At 37.4% G+C, this 6,091-nt stretch overlaps 1 long non-coding RNA gene across 1 annotated transcript; it reads left to right on the top strand.

Annotated features, from left to right (window-relative positions):
• The first annotated feature begins 422 nt into the window (after positions 1-422).
• LOC127876616 (uncharacterized) lies at positions 423-5,365 on the top strand. The gene is made up of 2 exons (XR_008047965.1): positions 423-802; positions 3,426-5,365. It is a non-coding gene; the product is annotated as an uncharacterized LOC127876616 (long non-coding RNA).
• Positions 5,366-6,091: the final 726 nt, after the last annotated feature.

Here is a 6,091-nt window from a genome sequence, read left to right on the forward strand (position 1 = left end):
ATATATGATAAAAAAATATGCATGGAAGTGGAAATACATGAACATGTCGAGTTATCAAAAGGAAGAGGAGCAGGAAAGCTCTTGAAAGCTAACAATAATTTTTCGCATTGGCCCAGTAGTTGTCACCATTCAGCCCATGTGCGCAATAGACGCCAAAAACATATATTCGTTTTGAATGGTTTATTTGGTATTGTTTAAAAAACAATTGATAAACATGGATATAAAAAGTACATTTTTTTTCAATTTACGTCGTGACAGAACATGTGACAGCGATCACTGTTAATGGCCGCGAAATTCAACCTCTTGATTATGTATATATACATTCGTAATATTCATATTATTTATTTTGTATTAAGAAAATAAAACATTCTTCAAATTGTTAACTCAAAAGGCAACTCAAAATAAAACATTCAGTACAGAAAACAAGGACTTCAACGTTACGGAAATCAGACAGATGTGCATTTGCCAAATCTGTCCCGGGGGTAATATCTCGGGTCTAACTCGTGGGTTGGGGTGCACTTCAGACCGGGTCCACACGGGCACAGTCCATTATAGTACTCTGTATCAGGCGAGTATTGCTGTCCCAATTCACACCACATTGCGTCTATGCCTTTCCAGGGGAGGCAATAATGTACCATACCGTCCCAGTCAGGCGGGACTTGTCGCCCTTGAGCGGACCTTTTCCCCAAGGCGGGCGTGTAAGAGCAACATAATTGCGTGTTGTTACAGTGTTCGTTGGTGTTGCAGTGATACAAGTTGGACGGCGTGAAGGCACACTGAAAACAATACATCTTTATAAATGGTAAGATTAATGGCAATTGTTGAGCATTAAAACAATGCGATCATGCAACATTTTATGGATCGTCGTTTTCAAGAAGCGCGTTAAGTAAGATTTGCTCCGCTACAATGTTTGAAAAATGTTTGAGTATCTTATTTTATACTTATTTTGATATAATAAATATCTTTTTTTTTCATAGAAAAGCGAGAACTTCATCAGAAACATAGGTTTGTTTGTCATTCGAGTCAAATGTTCGAATTGAATGATGCGCTAGGACGACAAGCACATTTTTATTTTATAAAAACAATACGTCTGTCGTCCATATGCGACACTAACTATTTAAATTATTTATAGATCGGTTTAAGTAAACCGGTTGAGGCATATTTACGAAATACTAGTATATATTCTACATGAACATTTACAATTGACTTGCCTGGCAAGTATGTTTATCATCAGGTAGCGCGATTTTAAGCAAGGACGAAGATTCGTTACCAAAATAATGAAATTTATCATTTTAACTTATTATGTTTTTATTTTTATCCCCACGCTTTTTGAAAAGCGTGGGGATATTGTGGTTATCTCCGCCGTTTGTCCGTCCGTCCGTCCGTCCTGGCCACTATCTCCTCCTACACTATAAGCACTAGAACCTTGAAACTTACACACATGGTAGCTATGAGCATATGTGCAACCCTGCACTATTTGGAATTTTAAAAAGACCCAAGGGTAAAAAATTATTGGGGTTGGGGTGGGGCCAGGTCAGAGATTTTCACTCATTGTTATATGTTTTTTTTACATTAACTTCTTCATGTCTACACCAATTTACTTCCAATTGATACTGAACATCTCTTATGACAATACGGTCAATCTCAACTATGCATGACCCCATTACCAACCCTGGGGCGCCCCCGCCCACATAGAACACGCCCACCCACAATTTATTTTTACTATTACTTCTTCAATTCTACACCGATTTACTTCAAATTGATACTGAACATCTTTTTAGACAATACAGTCAATCTCAACTACTATACATGGCCCCATTACCAACCCTGGGGCGCCCCCTGGGTGAAACATGCGGCGTGGGGATACGCGTCGGCCTCTGCCGCGCCATTTCTAGTTTAAAATTGTTTCTTAATGAACCACATCACACTATATGCGCGCTACTTTCCAATAAAACTATCGTCTCTGTAATCCCACGGTTATACGTGTATAATGCAGTTTTCCACTCAGAGATGTCACTTTGATTTGTTTGTTTCTTTTTCAGAATTATTATTTTAGGTATGTTATGTCAACGATTTAGTTTTCTCTGTGTTCTTTATTCGTTGAAACCCTGGAACTTAATAAAAATAACTGTCATTGTAATATACTTGATTTGGTGTTGATATAACTATAATTTGGCTGTCCGACTAGCACAGCGATTGGTACACGCGCTTCTCGCCTAGGCGACCAGGGTTCAATCCACCGTTCCCGTAATGATGTGAGTTTGGTTGGTGGTAACCATACCGGACAGGTGGGGTTTCCTACGGCTCCCCCTCCCCACACACACGACACGAGATCAAACCATAATTGAAGAACAAAGAGCCATAATTCTTCCTCAAATCGTCGCAGCCCATATTTCATTTTAAGATCATCTACACATTAAGGTCATTCAGCTATGGAAGTTTGAGCGAGATCAATTCGGCACTTAACCCTCTCCCACTGAGATACGTATTTTTACACATTTGCAGTCCCTTAGAAAGTTTAATTTAAAAAAAGTTTCTTACTATATTCACGTTCCTTAAATTGGGAATTGTTCTTAAATGTTTCATTTCATACTGCAATAGTTATGTCAATTTTAGGAATACAAAAAAGCATTCATGTCTTTATTTAGTAAAGAAATACAAAACATTGCAATTTTGAACTTAAGTGAAAATATCTAAGAAATTACTTAAAATGTTTCTGGAATACGACCCCAGGAAATTAAAGGTAAATGTCACATTATAGTTGTTACGTATAACATTTGGATTATATTTGAAGGATACACATACACGCTGCGGTCCTATAGACATAACATACAGTTAAATCTTACGTTGTATTCATATTTAGCCGATTATCTAGAGCAATGCGGCTCGCTCCTATAAAACCGGGCTTAATGCATGTGCATAAATTTGCGTCCCATATAAGCCTGTGCGATTTTATTTTATTTTTTTCTTTAAAAGGTATTGTATTTCAGCGAACGTGCAGTTAAGGCGAAAGGTCTGTCCTATATTAGCATGTTTGGATTGCACAGGCCAATTTGTGACGACACTTCACTCACATGCATCTAGTCCCGTTTTCCGAGAGCGATGTCCATTAATCATTTACCTGATAATATCTCACACATAGCCAGAATGCGATTAAAACGTACACCGTGTTTAGTCCCATGATGAAAAGCAAATCTGAATAGGATAAACACGTAAATTGAAATGTGTGAACACTTCAAGATTCAATAATATTGCTCCAATCGTGGCTTTTGCCAAAAATGCCTTATCAATGGTCATGTAAGAAGTTCCAAAAGTGGCTTTTCAACTATTGACCAACGACGCCTTATCAGCGGTCGTGACATAATGGCACGTGTCTATAAAAAAACACCACAGGACAGCACCAACATTAGTTATTTGTTTTGTAGAAAACTCACCCTCACTTGTCAAGGTCACAATTCAAGATGAAACGTCAAGGGAAAACGGTGCCTATTGCGTATGCGTAAAGAGTCGTCCCACATAAGACTGTGAAGACGCACATGCTGATCCCACGACGATACGTTCTGCCTTGACTGGATTTTCATCAGATGAGACTTCTTTTAAACGAAACCATTCCTAACAGGGGGCTAATCTGAGACGATTCTTTATGCATATTCGTTAATTTCGTTTCTTCCCAGAGCGATGCTCATATTCAACTGCAATATTTGTCAGCAGATGATTGTCTGTCTGTCTGTCTGTCTGTCTGTCTGTCTGTCTGTCTGTCTGTCTGTCTGTCTGTCTGTCTGTCTGTCTGTCTGTCTGTCTGTCTCTGTGTGTGTGTGTGTGTGTGTGTGTGTGTGTGTGTGTGTGTGTGTGTGTGTGTGTGTGTGTGTGTGTGTGTGCGTGCGTGCGTGCGTGCGTGCGTGTGTGTGTGTGTCTGTCTGTCCGTCCGCCTGTCCGTCCGTCCGTCCGCCCGCCCGCCCGCCCGCCCGTCCACCCGTCCGTCCGTCCGTCTGTCTGTCTGTCTGTTTAAAATAAATTTGCACTCTCATAGATACGTCTTTTAGTATTTTTTACAGACTTCAAGTGGTTCTTGTTGAGAATCATATAAATAAGTCTGAGCATAATTAATCATCTCAAAAGTTCTTAACTTCTGCAAGTACTAATAAAATAAAACCCTAAAGCGTGCTGTTATTTCAGAATTCTTGAAGTATACTGTACATATAATTTCTACGACCATTCTTTCTTACTTGTTATTTAAAAGCTCAGTTTTCAATTACTGGTAGAGGTATATGCTTCTAGTACTGGCGACCAGCATCATTGCATCAAGATTTCGTATGTTCGTCGTAAAGTTCTTATTTTCATGGTATTCTGCATTCTGCACTGAACGGTTAAGAGAACTTTTCTAAAAACTTAAAGGGGCCTTTTCACAGATTTTGGCATTTTTTAACTTATTCATTAAATGCTTTATATTGATAAATGTAAACATTGGATCGTAAAATCTCCAGTAAAAAATCAAAAATAAAATTAAAAAAAGGAAAAGAACATTGCCCGGAGCAGGTTTCGAACCAGTGACCCCTGGAGTCCTGCCAGAGTCCTGAAGTAAAAACGCTTTAGCCTACTGAGCTATTCCGCCGAGTACACATACTTGACGTATTTTATACCTTATATAAGCAATCTTCGTAGTTTCACAAAATTTAACGACAAAAACAGAACTCTCAAAATTATTCAATCGTTTCGCGTTGCAACGCTTTATAATTTTTAGGTTTTAAAATCGTCAAAAGATGCATATAATGGCTATATTAGACCATGGTAAATGTTCAGTATTACTGTTTCCTCACAAATATCATAACTAAAACGAAAATGTGCGAATCTGAAACAACTTTTTTCAATTTTGTCAATTTACCAAAGCGTGAAAAGATCCCTTTAAGTATTCCAATACATTCAAAGTTGCAAAACATAAATCTTTTTCCCGACTTCTTTCATAATCATTTGATTTCAGTATTCACTCCTATGAACATAAATTCATACACACATGAATTATATATGCATTTATGATAGTAAATGAAATGTGACAATGATAATCAAAACAATATAAGCACACACGTGTTGTAACCTCCTCTCAGAAAACCAGGAAAAACACTTATTTTCAGTAAGTAGACATTTTCAAATTATTTGGCAGATGGGGAATACAACGTTTCAGCATGGAAATTGTATATGATGTATATGTATCCTTAATCGAATCAAAGAAACTATTTTAGTTTTACTTCAGTAATTTTAAGTTCCAGCTTTATTTGCAAGGGCATCCACATTTTAACCCTTTGCATGCTGGGAAATTTGTCGTCTGCTAAAATGTCGTCTGCTGAATTTCTAAAATTAGCATTTTCGTTGATTTTTTTCAAAAAATACTATCAGAATAGCAAACAGTTTGGATCCTGATGAGACTGCCACGTTCTGTGGCGTCTCATCTGGATCCAAACTGTTTGCAAAGGCCTTCAAAATTCGGTTCCCGCACTGAAAGGGTTAATATGCCAATACCATGCTGCAGCTGAGAAGTTTTAGATGTTGCATCGACTTATGGAGCATATCGTATTTTAATGAAATTATCACAAACTGCGTACAAGTATGACCAATATGTACTATTTTACGTCATTTTTAAAACGGAAAGCAATTGGACCCGGAATATTGCTCAGTTCATATTGCTTACCTATGCTTGAATATTTAGAGTTACATGGTTTTGATACAAAATAGGTCAATTGTGCAAACGTACGTATGTTATGAAAATGATGGGTAGTTCATAATCCAATCAAGTAGTTACAAACAATATGTTTACATGGTGTCTTTAAAGATCAGAAATGAACCATCCGTACTTATCTAAAAGCTTGCAATTTAAAATACATTTTCTACAATTTATAAGACATTTTTATTCGGGAAATAAATTGACTAGTACACGCGTTTGTATATACATATTTTGAATGTCATTAATGGTATTTATTATCAACACTATTTTATTTGGGATAGTCTATAATAATTATAATAACTGTACAAGCTGATAAAAATAGTTTGCCTTTCGCGGGAATCGAACCCCGGGAATCAAACCCGGGACCTCACGATG

The sequence above is a fragment of the Dreissena polymorpha genome, chromosome 4 (genome assembly GCF_020536995.1).
Source record: "Dreissena polymorpha isolate Duluth1 chromosome 4, UMN_Dpol_1.0, whole genome shotgun sequence".
In the NCBI taxonomy this organism is placed as follows: Eukaryota; Metazoa; Mollusca; class Bivalvia; order Myida; family Dreissenidae; genus Dreissena; species Dreissena polymorpha.